The 13915-nt window shown below is 45.7% G+C and overlaps 1 pseudogene and 1 gene segment (V, D, J or C); both read right to left on the minus strand.

The window, feature by feature from the left end:
- LOC105856880 (immunoglobulin kappa variable 2-28-like) overlaps window positions 1–13915 on the minus strand; it is a 339993-nt gene that overhangs the window by 85633 nt on the left and 240445 nt on the right.
- On the minus strand, window positions 1509–7317 carry LOC105866024 (rRNA-processing protein FCF1 homolog pseudogene; annotated as a pseudogene).

The following is a 13915-nucleotide window of genomic DNA, read 5'->3' on the forward strand; positions in this document are numbered from 1 at the left end:
TCCACAGTCCTTTCACTTGTTGGAGTATTTTGGAGTTTCTAGGGTGATTTCAATATAGAGGGGGAATAAGGAGTGGCATAGTTTAATAACATGATAGTCAAAGCTGAGGGCTTTTAGAGTAAAATGGAGGAGAATGCCCAGAGAGTGGCAGAGGGCAGCAAAGAGGACACACTTATGGCACCCCTGTGGTCTCTGGGACTGGAATATAGGAAAGACGGCCACAGGGGAAACAGCATCCCCAGGGGGAAGCCAGATTTTGGTGAGAGAAGGAGGTGACAAGAAATTTCAGAGAAGGGATTGAGGCATTAGAGATGTGGCATCAAATACAGACAGCATTTGTCATGTATGGCCACTCAAATTTAAATTTAAATTGAGTAAAATTACATTAAATTTAAAAATTCAGGTCTTTTGGTATACTAGCTACATTTCAAGTGCTCAGTGGCCCCATGGTTCTAGTCACTACACTCATGTGCCTACCGTGTTGCTCGGTACAAAGATAGGACCTTTACATCATTGCAGAAAGTTCTATTGGACAGTGCTGTTAAGTGATAAGTAATGAATAGCAGAAGATAAGTAATGAATAAGTAATGTGATAAATAATGAATAGCAGAAGATTTTCAAAATCTTGTAATAAGTAATGAATAGCAGAAGATTTTCAAAATCCAGGGAATGGAAAGGGGTAGAATAACAGAAACTCTATTTTTAAGTGCTAAATTTTAGTAATCTGTATTATTTCTCTCTCAATGCACAAATGATATACTTCTTGTTTGTCAACTCCTTCAATGAGCTTCCCCTGTGCAAGTCATAATTCTATATTTTTTTTACGATAAACAGTATCTCTTGCTCCAAACCGTGTCTATACTAGGAGCCATCCCTGTGTACACAGATGACTAGAAAAATCAGAGTTTGTATTACTCTGGGGACTAGTGAGCTAGCACCTTCTCACTCCTAGGCCAGTGGCTGAGCCATGGTTCCAAATGCTCTCATCAGTGCACAAAGCCGTGGAGGAGCAATGCTCAAATGAAGGGCACAGTGAGCATCAGGGGGCCCAGTGAACTGGGGCTAGGCGGGTGGTGAAAGGGACCGTTGGCATTGAGGTTGCATCTGAGTGGAGAGCGTGGCCTATGGCTGCAAATGGCCTAGACCTGCACCCCAAAGTTAGGGGTTGAGAGGAAAGGAAGGGGAGTGAGTGACAGTGATGGAAAAGGAGCTGCCCCAACATCCAGAAGAGACTCTGGAGAGGGAGACATAGGGAAGCGAAAGAACGAATCCATCCTCGTTCATCTGACATTTTTGGTCTAGCTGCGCCTATGCCTTTGAAGTTTCTTCTATGCAAAATATTTAAGACCACAGAGGAGAACAAAGGGACAAGAGAGGGCTCCGGGCGGCCTGTGGCCAGTGCCGTTAAACTGTTGTTCAGGTGTCTGTGTATTGACTGTGCTCAGCTGTCTGTGCCAGAGGAGCTCCTGAGCGAGGGGCTGACTGGGGCGGCCGGGCCTGCAGGCTCATCACCCTGGTGGGGAGGTTAGCGCTCGAGACTGAATCACTGTGGGAGGACTCTTTAGGGTTTGAAGACAGAAATAGGTTGCAAAGTCCTCAGGCTGCAGGTCTGCAATGGTGAGAGTGAATTCTGTCCCAGATTTGCTGCCACTGAATCGGGTGGGCACCCCATCTACTAGGGTGAAGGCATGGTAAATGAGGGCCTTGGGGCTCTGCCCAGGTGTGTGCTGGTACCAGGATAGGTAATCCTGCCCATCTGTGTAGAGGAGGCTCTCGCTGGCCTTGCAGCTGATGGAGACTCTCTCTCCTGGGGAGGCAGGCAGGGACTTTGCAGCCTGGGTGAGCACGATCTGCCCGCTGGAACCTGCAACCGGAGGCACACGGGGCTGATTCAGAGATGCTGTGAGATCCTATGAAAGCCAGAATGTGCCCGCCAGGAGGAAGCCAAACCCTAACTAGGCCTGAGCTGTTAGTGGTAATTATTTGCTGTTCCCTCCCAACAACCGTCTTCTCAGGGAGCCCCAGGAAGGGAGTGGAGAGTGCTGTCCACTTGGGATAGTCTCTCACCTGAAATGCAGAGGAGCAGGAGCCAAAGAAGCTGGGATGGCACCATCCTGCTGCCTCTCACCCTCCTGAGGTTGCTCGGACACTTGTAATAGGCCTCATTTATCAAGCTCGATCACAGGGCTGAGCCTGTAGTGGGGATACTTATGCAAATCCTCAGGGAGGATGAAGGCTGATCTGGTGAAGTTCAAGGTTGTGGTCACACCTGGTGATGCTTCCCACCAGAGCCTTTCCAGGTGCCTGCCCTGACCAGACCTTCCCCTGAGGACCTGCCCCAGGGGTGTCACAAGGGCCCGTGCGTGTGGTTTGTGTGACGCCCGCACACAAACCCAGCGTAAACAGACGTCTTGTCCAAGTGGGGGTGCTGCTCACGTGTTCATAATTCCCCAGCATGGCCCTGACCACAGTTTCCTGTGTAAAAGAACAAAGGCAGTTCCCTGGGAGGCATCAGACAATGCTCAGCTGTCCCTGTGGCTCTGAAGACAGGCCCTGCTGTCCCAGGGGTTGCTTTGCTGCTTTACCTGTGGACATTTCTCAGGTGCTAAGCTGTGACCCCGGAACAGTGGAACGGCTGACTTTCCAGCCCATCCCCACTGTGGGCTTAGCCCTTGGGCTCTGAAACTGCTCATTAAACAAGCTGGATCATAAGTCGGTCTCAAACAAAGGCTCTATCACCTTCCCCTATTGTGTTAGTTTCTACCTGAAGGATCATTTCTCCTGCTCACTGGATACAATTTCTAGCAAATTTGACATCTTTTATAGTACTTAGATAATAGCGTCATAGGGACATTTCTTCTCATAGTTGAGTCTTCCTTGGGTGCATGGCAGCGCTGGACTTCTGAGGGGACTGGCTGGTCCCTTCCCTCTTGTAGCTTGGGCTCCCCATGAGCTGCCCTCAGAGGTGGAAGAGGGGTCAGCCTGGACCTCCAGCTCCCTCCTCGTGCTCTTCCAAGGAACCCACCGCTCATTACTGCCCCCTCACCTGCAGAGCGGGACTCAGCCGGCCTCTCCTTTGGTTCCTCTAACAGGCGTCCTCAAACTACGGCCCGTGGGCCACATGCGGGTGTTTTTGCCCATTTGTTTTTTTTTTTTTACTTCAAAATAAGATATGTGCAATGTGCATAGAAATTTGTTCATAGTTTTTTTAAAACTATAGTCTGGCCCTCCAACAGTCTGAGGGACAGTGAACTGGCCCCCTGTTTAAAAAGTTTGAGGACCCCTGCAACCAGATGCACATCCCCGGTATGCACTCTGAGCCTCTGGGGACATATGTCACCCTCCTCAAGGGTCCCAGAAGGGGGAGGCGAGACACAACACACTAACAAATAATCTTCTGAGAGGCCTTCTCAGTTTTTCTGGTTCCTGGCTTTTCTGCTCCCCTATCTAACACTCCCAGCCCCGCCCCGCCTGTGGCACTCCAGCATACAGCCCGTGTTATTATCGTCACAGGCTTTGTCTCCATCCGAACGTGCGGGAAGAATCCATCAGAAGTGTATTTTATTTTATTGGAGGAGGGAAGGGTCAGAGTTAGGGTTATGTAATAGGAATGAGATAGATAAATTATTACAACGGGGAAAATGAGATAAGGAAAATGAAATATGTGATAATCCAAGCAAGAGAGCGGGAAGGAGACCCTGCGACTATGAAGTGGCTTATGTTGTTGGCGACCCAAAGGTGAGGTGCTGGAAAGCAGAGCTTGCTGGTGTGGAGCGAAGGGCTCAGCAGAGGCCACAGGTACTTGCCTGCCTCTTGTTTCCATGGAAACTGGGTCCCCACCTCATGAAAATCTGCTAGATTTGCTAGTTAGGGGATGAGACGTCACTTAGTTTGTCTAGTTTCTGTTTGAGGTAGGTTGCTGGGAGCCACTTGGGGGGTATTTTATAGATGATTAAGCACTGACTCTAAAGAGAGGAAGGATGTGGGTGGTAGATGGAGGGCCGCCCCCGAGCCTGTGCTCTGGGTTTGCACGGGTTTGTCCTTTCTCCCATGCTCTTGGTCATGGGGCCTGTTCATAACAAACGAAGGTTAAGTGCTTCCCTGTCCTCTCAGTTTCCTGAAGGAACTTTATTTTTTATTTATTTATTTATTTATTTTTTTGAGACAGAGTCTCGCTTTGTTGTCCAGGCTAGAGTGAGTGCCGTGGCGTCAGCCTAGCTCACAGCAACCTCAAACTCCTGGCCTCGAGCGATCCTTCTGCCTCAGCCTCCCGAGTAGCTGGGGCTACAGGCATGCGCCACCATGCCCGGCTAATTTTTTTCTCTATATATTATTTGGCCAATTAATTTCTTTCTATTTATAGTAGAGACGGGGTCTCGCTCTTGCTCAGGCTGGTTTTGAACTCCTGACCTTGAGCAATCCGCCCGCCTCGGCCTCCCAAGAGCTAGGATTACATGAAGGAACTTTAAATGGGAGCAGGGGGGGATGGTTCCTGGCCCTCCCAAGTTCCTGACTCCGTAAGTATTTATTGGAGGCACAAAGGAAGGAGCAGGGGTGGGAGAGCAGGAGGTGCAGGGACAGGTGAGTCCCACCACTGAATCTGCTGCCACCAGTGCTGCTGTGGCTCCCAAGGGGCTGCCCTTGACAGTACCCTAATATGCTCTGAGGAGAGTTTTTCCAACTGCTACTTTTAAATTAATTTCAATCTTACAGAAAATTGCAAAAATAATGTTTAACCTTTTGCCACATTTGCTTTCTCATACTTTCCATATGCAGATACATGTTTTTCTCCTAAATCTTTTGATAGTAAGCTATAGACATATTAACACCTTATACCGTGGAGTGCATTTCTTAATGAAAAGATCGTTAACTTACATAACCACAATTCAATGATCAAAAAGAGAAAATTAGCATATACAATGCCACTACCTAGTCCATCCACGGGGTTGTAGAGGGAGGGTTGGTGTGTTCCTCTTTTCTTTTTATTGCAAGCTATTAAATTTTCTTATTTTGCTTCTTTCTCTTTTCACTTTCCAGACTCTAAAGATGCTTCTCTCCTTTATCCCAAACTCTCCTTTATGCTCTTCCTCCCTGGAAGTGCTCCCTCCTCCCATCCTGTGAACGATAAAGTTTCTTCCTTATAGTCACTTCTCTGATAAACCAGGATTCTTTTATGTTATTATTTCAGTCACAAGTGGATTTTATCTTTGTCTTGGTCCATTTTCTTTTTCTATAACTGAATACAGAAAAAAAATTATTTCTAACTGTTGTGGAGGCTGGAAAGTCCAAGGTGGAGTGGGAACATCTGGTGAGGACCTCCTTGCTGGTGGGGACTCTGCAGGGTCCCAAGATGGTGCAGGGCATCCCATGGACATGGAGCTAAGAGTGCTAGCTCAGATCCCTCATTCTTCTCCTATAAAGCCACCAATGCTCCACCCCTATGACTTATCTAATCCTGATTACCTCCCCAAGGTCCCACCCCTCAAATACCGTAGTTATATTTTCCACCATCTTAATACTGTTACAGTGGGGATGAACTCTCACCCTCAGTTTTGGAGTGGACAGACATTTAAGCTATAACACTCTTTATGAGAGTGATTTGAGATCAGTCCTCTGTTGTCTCTTCTGTGCAGTTTTTACAGACATCCCTGGATTTCTGCAAGGACTCATAGTTCTAGCTATTGGAAATGATGTTATTTTTATATCTATACCTAATTTGAAGTTTGTGGTGTCTCTGTCTTATAGTTATGATGAAGAGGTGGCCTTTGAGTGGTTTTATTTGTTTTTATTGTGACCAGCATAATTCTTGGAATATATATGGAGAGATTCAGTTTGAGGCAGCTACCATTACTTTTAATGGGTCTACCTGGGAGTCACCATGAAGAAAGTTTTAAGATTTGTTCTATATGTCCCAAAATGCACAATGCTATCTCTCTCTCTCTCTATATATATATATATAGGCATAATAGAAAACGTGTTGGGCATAATAGAAAACGTGTTGAAAGGAAACCCACAATTCTGCCATCATGACCAGACAACTGCTTTTCTTTTTCTGTGTTTCTCTCCATTGTCCTCCCACAGTACTGCTCCTTTGGCCTCTGCTCCAGCTGCTCTGGGTGCTGCAGAGGACCCGGCCTTTGCTCATTGCAGGGTTAACCTGGCACCTGAGGAGGCAGCTGATCTTAACTTCACAGATGCTTTCATTGTAGATGCTTCTCTATAAAGCAAGCTTCTACTGCATCCAAAAAGAGGTTCACTGACTTCACAAAGGGCCTCCCCAAATTTGCCAGAGCTGACCATTAATCACAGTGGAATTCACTCATCCTGACCTCCTGCCTTTTGTGAGTTGGTTCATTGTCCACTCAGGTTGTCTCCTGCTGACCTGCACCCCCAAGTTGGAAGTCAGTCTGTTCAGCTTGAGAGGCTATGACCAATATTCATAGCCTGATAATATGTTCTACTGTTTCCCTCATGGTTTTTCTCTGGTGACCATTAGCAGATAGAGCTCAGGATAGTCTGGTCTTATTTATCATGATGTCAAATCTGAACATGTGAATAATCATCGTCTTTTCTACTTGCTTCCCAGTGTAACTCCTGAGATGCTCTAGGTGCTGGTTCAGTTCTCGTTCAGCACATATTTATCAACTGCCTCCTGAATTTCAGGTACTTCCTTAGACTATAGGAATACTATGGAGGAAAAAACAAAAACAAAAACAAAACAAAACAAAAACAAACACAAAACTCTCACCTGGCATCTGTTCAATATTGTATTTAATGTAGGAAAGGTTCATCATAGGAACTCCAGGGATTTTACAGATTCTTCCTTTAAAGTCTAGGTCTACTGTGGCCGCGATGTAACAGCTGTGCTGAGTTACTGCCTGTACTAAGCAGTCATTTGCACAGGTTCTTTTGTGTGTGCACAGTAAGTGTTCAACTCTTGGGTCATTGGCAATGCTGAGGATTAGTCGATACTTCTGCCCTTATTTCTCAGTTTCAGCCACTACACAGTCAGTTATACAAGGAATACACTTGGCATACAGACAGTTCATTGTTGACTCCACTAAATACAGTTCGGCTTTAATGGAAAAGTTGATAAAGTTGGAATCAACCAAGGCATAGTAAGGTAGGCCCAGCTGTGTATTATATTGGAAGAATAAGCAGGAGGGGTGTAGGGAGACTTCTCTTTCCTTTAGTGTGCTGGGATCTTTCTTTCTTTTTAGATTTTAATCTATCCTTTTCTTTAAGCCTCTGATCTCCGAGACTAAGCATTCACTTCATGGTTGCATACTTTCTTGTCTTCTTTTGCTTCCCCATGTTCACACCACAATCTCGTTTCAACATGATTGATTTTTTATGTTGATTTTGTATTCTGCAACTTTACTGAACTCATTAATTGGTTTGAAGAGTTTCCTGGTGGAGTCTTTAGTGTTTTCTACATATATGTCATATTAAAAAGAGAGATGATTTTATTTCTTCCTTTTTGATTTGGCTGCTTTTTCTTTCTTTTTCTTTTCTAATTGCTCTGGCTAGGACTTCCAGAGCTGTGTTGAATAGAAGTCGTGAGAATGTGGTGCTGCTGTCGGGTAGAAAGTTCTGCAAATGTCTGTTAGGTCAATTTTGTCTATAGTGTTCAAATCTGCTGTTTTTTAAAATTGATTTTATGTTTGTATATTCTAATGGTTATTAAAAGTGGGATATGGAAGTCTCCTACTATTATTGTATTGCTGTCAATTTCTCACTTTCGGATCTGTCAATACTTGCTTTATATATTTAGGGGTTCTGATGTTGGGGCAATTATATATTTATAATTGTTATATCTTCCCCCAGTGGGTAGGTATCATTCATTCTGTTGGGTGGGTGGATATCAATCTGTTGAGGGCATGAATAGAACAAAAGGTGGAGAAATGAGTAATTCATCTCTTCTCTTCTGCCTCACTGACTGAGCAAGAACATCTCATCTCATCTTTTCCTACACTCAGACTGGGATTTACATTATCAGCTCCTCTAGGACTCAGACTGTGGTATCAGATTGAATTACACCACCAGCATTCCTGGGTTTTCAGCTTGTAGACAGCAGATCATGCAACTTCTCAGCCTCCATAATTGCATGACACAAATACTTATAATAAATAAATAATTTACATGTATGTGTGTGTGTATACTCCATGAGCTCTGTTTCACTGCAGAACACTGATTAGCACAGGGCTCCTGGCTTCTGTTAGTATCAGTGCAAATAGCTGGTGCTTATATGTCACCTGGCCCTTCAGGTGATGGTGGCTCTCTCTCCTTGGAAAACAGCCATGGATGCCTGAGACTGGATCAGCACAATTTCTCCACTGGAGAAAGAATAAGAGAGATGAAAAGAGATGTCAGTTAGCAGAAATAGAGATACAGAGTGTCTTCATACAGTGCAATATACAGATATAGTATAAAACTCAAACTAGTAAAAAGAAAATATCTGTCTTAGTCTCAAACTCCCATGTGAATACAATCCTGAGTTTTGAGCTTCCTCTCTTTGTTACCTGTGACACTGAGCAGCAGGCAACTGAAAATATGAGCCTGAAAATCCATTATGTTGACTGAGCCCTGTCACAAGCTAAACATACCTCTTCTCATAAGAATACCCATTAAAAGCAACTCTGAGCATGTTGTGGTTTCTGGGGAAGAGATATGGAAAGCACCAGGGTGTAGGTTAGAAAGTCCTTGGCTTATAACTCCACGTGGTCCCTCCACTTGTGTGAGTTAAGTTGGCAAAGGAGAGAGAGGTCCTCAGGGCTCTTTCTGAGGTGACATAAACACATGGCCTAGGGCATCACCCATGTGTTCCTTTCCAGACAGGCTTAAACCTAGTTATTGAGGAAGGCTCTACAGGGCAGTGTGTGAGGTGTACTTTCTCTGTGATAAGAATCTGCGAAGTGATTACTATATATGATGTCCATGAGAAAATCCTAAACCTCCGCACATCTGCCTTGTCTTTTCTGGAAGCTGCTCAACTGGGCATTGAGGTCTCCTCACGCAGCCCCTAAACCCACAAGGTAATCGGGAAACGTTTATCTCTGTGTGTGATCTGGAGCCTGGATATCCTTAGGGATGAGTTTTCACAAAGTCAGGCACTGGTTACCTCCAGAGAAAAGAAGTCAGCAGTAAGACAGGGACACCGTAAGCCTTTTTGTCTGAAAATGAAGGACACTCAGCTATCAATTCATTACACTACAATTTTGGCATTCTCCCATGTGCAGGGTTTAAAATGACCCTGGCCTTTGAGGAGCTAGAAGAGAGACTCATTTTAAATAACTACAAATCAAAGTAATGGCTATCTTAGTCACAATATGAAAAAATGTTCTGTTTCTGGGGTGTTTATTTGGTTTCAGTGATTTTCTGTTTTACATTTTATTGCTTTCCACCCTAGGTTTTATCATTTCCTTCCTTTCATTTACTTTGGGTTTGGTTGTTAAGGTAGAAGCTTAGGTCATTGATTTGAGATATATCATCTTTCTTTTCTAGTACAGGCATTTGCAGGCCTGTATTTGTGACATTTGTTTACTGATTTATTTTGAATTGAACATTAGACAGAAGAAAACCTTGGCCATTTCTTCTCTTAAGAAACAACAGGAGAAGCATGAGGAGCTGGGATGAAAACACGATCCCAAAGGATCTATTTTTCTGATGCTGGCCAGAAACTATTATATAGGGAAGCTTCCATATTTAATATCCTTGGCACAGGGGCCATTTGGGAAAGAGAAAAATGAAAAGAAGCAAACAACCTAAGTGTATGACAGTTGTGGCAGACAGATCCTAGAGTGGCCCTGTGATACCTACCCCCTGGTACTCATTCCCCACGTAATTCCCTCAAACTGTGGGCAGAACCTGTGACTTGCTTCTAGCCAAGAATACTGCAAAGATGGAGAGCTTTGGCAGATGTAACTAGGAACCCAAATCAGTTGATTTCAAGTGAATCAGAAAAGTGATTATCCTGAGTGGACCTGACTTAATCACCTCAAAGCCCCTAAAAGAGAAACTGAGCCCTCCCTGCTGTGGAGAGATTCTCCTCACTGCTTTGATTACTAAGCAGCTCACAAGGCAGGGAGCTTCCAGTGGCCTCTAGGAACTTAGGGTGGCCTCAGCCCACAGCCAGCAAAAACCTGGCATCCTCAGTCACACAGTTCCAAAGAAAATCATCCACCAACATCCCTAATAGCCTTGAAAAACAAATTATTCAAGTCTCCAGACGAAGATACAGCCTGGATTACACTTTGAAGCCCACGAAACCCCGAGGAGAGGACACAGCTAACCCGTGCCCAGTCTCCTGACTCAAACAAATGGTGGGAAGATAAATGTGTGTTGTTTTAAGTCACTGAGCTTGTGTCAATTTGTTGTGGAGCCATAGGAATCTAATACAACAATAAACTTTCATGTGAGGTGAGACAGGGCTGTAAACGTGGACACTGATGTGCACCTGCGCTGTGGGAAGCGCCACCCAGGACCATTTCCTCAGCGTGTCCTGCTCCTCTGGGGGGTACAGAAGCCCGAGGGGGGGGGCAAGGTGGGGATGGAGGAGGAAAAACTAAACCTTTGTGATCATAGCTGCACACACTCAGGTTTCTTTTTTTTTTTTTTTTTTTAGCTGATCTGTGTTTCTATCAGGTTTCTGATTTCAAGATTGTTCCTTCTTAAGCACCAAAGAAGGCAAGAAAAGCTTCGTCTTCCTCTGATACACCCCTTTTAATAAAAGGATTTTATTAAAATCGTGTTCTGTAAAATTTGGGTTCAGTCAAAAGGCTGCACTTAAGGACCTAAAAGGCCACATGTGACCTTAAGACTGTTAGAGCAATTAGAGAGAGAAAACCAGAGAAAAGAAAATGAGAGAAGACCTTGGCAGGGAATATAGAAGGACATGCTTAGTGGATCAGGAGAGAAGGACACGTAGATATCTCTAGAACTAAGGCCTCAGGTTTTGGGAGGGACACACACAGAGGAATCTGAGCCAAAGGAACAGAGAAAACTGCCTGACAATTCATAGTTTCCAGACAAGCATGGAGGCTTTCATGTGAGCTCAAACAAATAGGAGTGGTAAAAAAATAAAAATGAAGGTGAGAAGATCTGCCTGTGTTTGAGAAATATCTTGGCTGTTCAGGGCGCTTTCTCTTTGAAATGTGTGGAAAAATAATTTCCTGCGTGTTTAAAACCCTTAAAAGGCAAGGGACTTTGACATCTAGAAAAATGCATTGACACATAGAAAGTCCCTGGGAGGCGCTGACATAGTAAGGAAATTATTAAATTATGGAGCTGTTGGTGTGAGACACACACACACACACACACACAGACACACACACACACACAGACACACACACGTCAGTTTAAGGATTTCCTCTTTCCGAGGACACCAGGTTGAGGTGCCGGGTGAGGAGACACATCCGAGGGAGCCGAGCTCAGGGCGCAGCTGCCTGTGCAGGTTTCTGTTCGGCCCCACAGCACCGTGGGAGGGGACGCCTTACCCTGCTGACAGTAATAGTTGGCAGCATCATCAGCCTCCACAGGGTCAATCGTGAGGGTGAAATCTGTCCCAGACCCACTGCCACTGAACCTGGCTGGGACCCCGGAGCCTTGCTTGGATGCTCCATAGATCAGGAGTTTAGGGGCTTGTCCTGGTTTCTGCTGAAACCAGCTCAGAGAGCTCCCAGTGCCGAACATCCCAACATGAACGCTTTGGCTGGCCTTGCAGGAGATGGTGGCCCTCTCCCCTGGAGACACCGCCAAGGATGCTGGAGTCTGCGTCAGCACAATGTCCCCAGAGGAGCCTGGAATGATAAACACACACACACACACACACACACAATAAACCATAACAGATGTACTGAGACCATGCCGATGCAGGCTCAGTGCATTGGTGACACTTGTAACCACAGTCACGGACAACACTATGAATAACCAGAAACAGCAGGTAACGGAAGCATAAACTCACCATAAGTGCCTTACTCCCAGTGACTGAGAACCCAGAGACACAGAAAACAATGATGCCACCATGACTTTGCCCAGCATTTCTCTGCGCCCTCCTCACCTGGAACCCAGAGCAGGAGGATCCACAGAAGGGGAGCCCGTGATCCCATCTCTGAGAGCTGAACTAGAGGCTGCACCTCGGGGCCCCTGACAAGCTGCCTTTAAGAATGATCTGAGCAGCCTGGACTATTGCCTGGTGAGTCAACATGCAAATCTGCTCAGGAAAGCCTGGGTCGGTGCTCAAAGAGGACACCTGCTCTTATTTCACCCAGTGGGAGCTGGGGCAGCAGAACCTTCCCTTGGTAGCTCCAGCACATCCCAGGGGATTTTGTGACCTGCTTCATTGAACCTTTACCTCCTGATGTGTCTAAGATGCTTGTGGGGGAGGGCGGGTGCTGGGGTTCCCCTACTGTAAAGATGTGACTTGTTTTAGGAATATTTTTGATCACTTAAAATTAAGATTCTATATTATCACAAATAATAATACATTTTAAGTTGTGGTCATGTTCAGAAAGAGAAAGCATTAGGGTTACAAAATGTGAAACAGGGTGGCCTGGAGGGAACATTGACCCCCTGACTAAATGTCCTTTAAACCAGGTGTATATGCTGTCAGGAGCTGGAAAGGATGGGGATGGGGTGAGCCTGGAACCTTGTGGAAGGCTGAGAGCCTAAACAAACCAGTGAATTTGTCTCCGTGTGGATGAGGCAGAGTCTGTCCATCTGCTGAGACCTCAGCCCCATAAACTGGGTCCAGCACAGGCCGTCACAGGCAGAGGAGCCATCGTCCCATTCAGAGAGGAGAACGAGCAGTCCTTCACTTCCCGCTAATTCCCGTTACCGCAGGCTACAGCTGAGGAACTCCATGTTCTCCTACATGGAGACAGTGTCTCAGAGACACCAGGAACAGTGATATAACTGATACTAGATTTATTTTGGACTATTACATTAATAGAATAATTTCCATTTAGAAATATTTCTTGGAGATTAAAAGAATACAAGGAATCAACTGAAAACCACTTAGTATTTTATTTACCATACTCATGGACAAATACTTAAATCAGCCTTTAAAGAATTTTTCAAAATATTGTAACCTAGGAAATTGATTTTTTGTTAGATGTAAAAGAGTAATTCGTGGGATTTGGCCATAGGCTATTCTCTTATGTATTTTGAAATTCCGCACGATACTGTCTCCACAAAATCTTTGGCAGGATTTCTAAAGAGAGAAATCATGCTCTGCTCTCAGGACAGCAGAAGGGCCAGTGGCCACTTACACCGGAAGCAGCAGCCACCAGGGCTGGATCCAGGATTCCTGCCAATCGGCTTCCAACTCAGCGCGCTCACACCCGTGTGTGGGCAGAGGGGCAGATGGCTGCGTAGGGTGCACACTGCCGCAAACATAGGGACCAGGGAGGCTGGAGGTGCTGCTCGTCACTGGTCCCTGTAAAGTCATCCCCACTCCCCACAGGGTCCCCTCCCTGAACACACAGCCCGGGCCAGCAGGGCAGCGAGGCTGTTGTGTAAGGACTACTCCTCTTCTTCATGGCGCCTGCAGCAGAGTCAGCGCCAGTAGCACTCCTGAGTGACAATCGTGTAAGACGCAAGGGCAGGTCACACGCCCCATCTTGTAGCTGCTTGTCTGGGAGGGAGGCCCTCGCCATGATCCTCCCACACAGCTTAGTGACATCGTGAGGTCAGCCTGGGGCTCAGCGCAGCTCTTCGCTCAAGTAGCCGGACCTGACCTTCCGCTCTCGGGCGGGAGCTGCTCCCCTGTTCAGAGAATGGAGTAGCGCGTGATAGCACGTCACACCTCAGTTGATGACAGTGAGATAGTGCACAGTAGCTCAAAAGAAGTAGGGAGACCAACTTATCTAGAATCTACCGCCTCATGCAGATTACTTGCTAAATGAGAAGTACGTGC

The sequence above is a fragment of the Microcebus murinus genome, chromosome 3 (assembly GCF_040939455.1).
Source record: "Microcebus murinus isolate Inina chromosome 3, M.murinus_Inina_mat1.0, whole genome shotgun sequence".
Lineage (NCBI taxonomy): Eukaryota > Metazoa > Chordata > Mammalia > Primates > Cheirogaleidae > Microcebus > Microcebus murinus.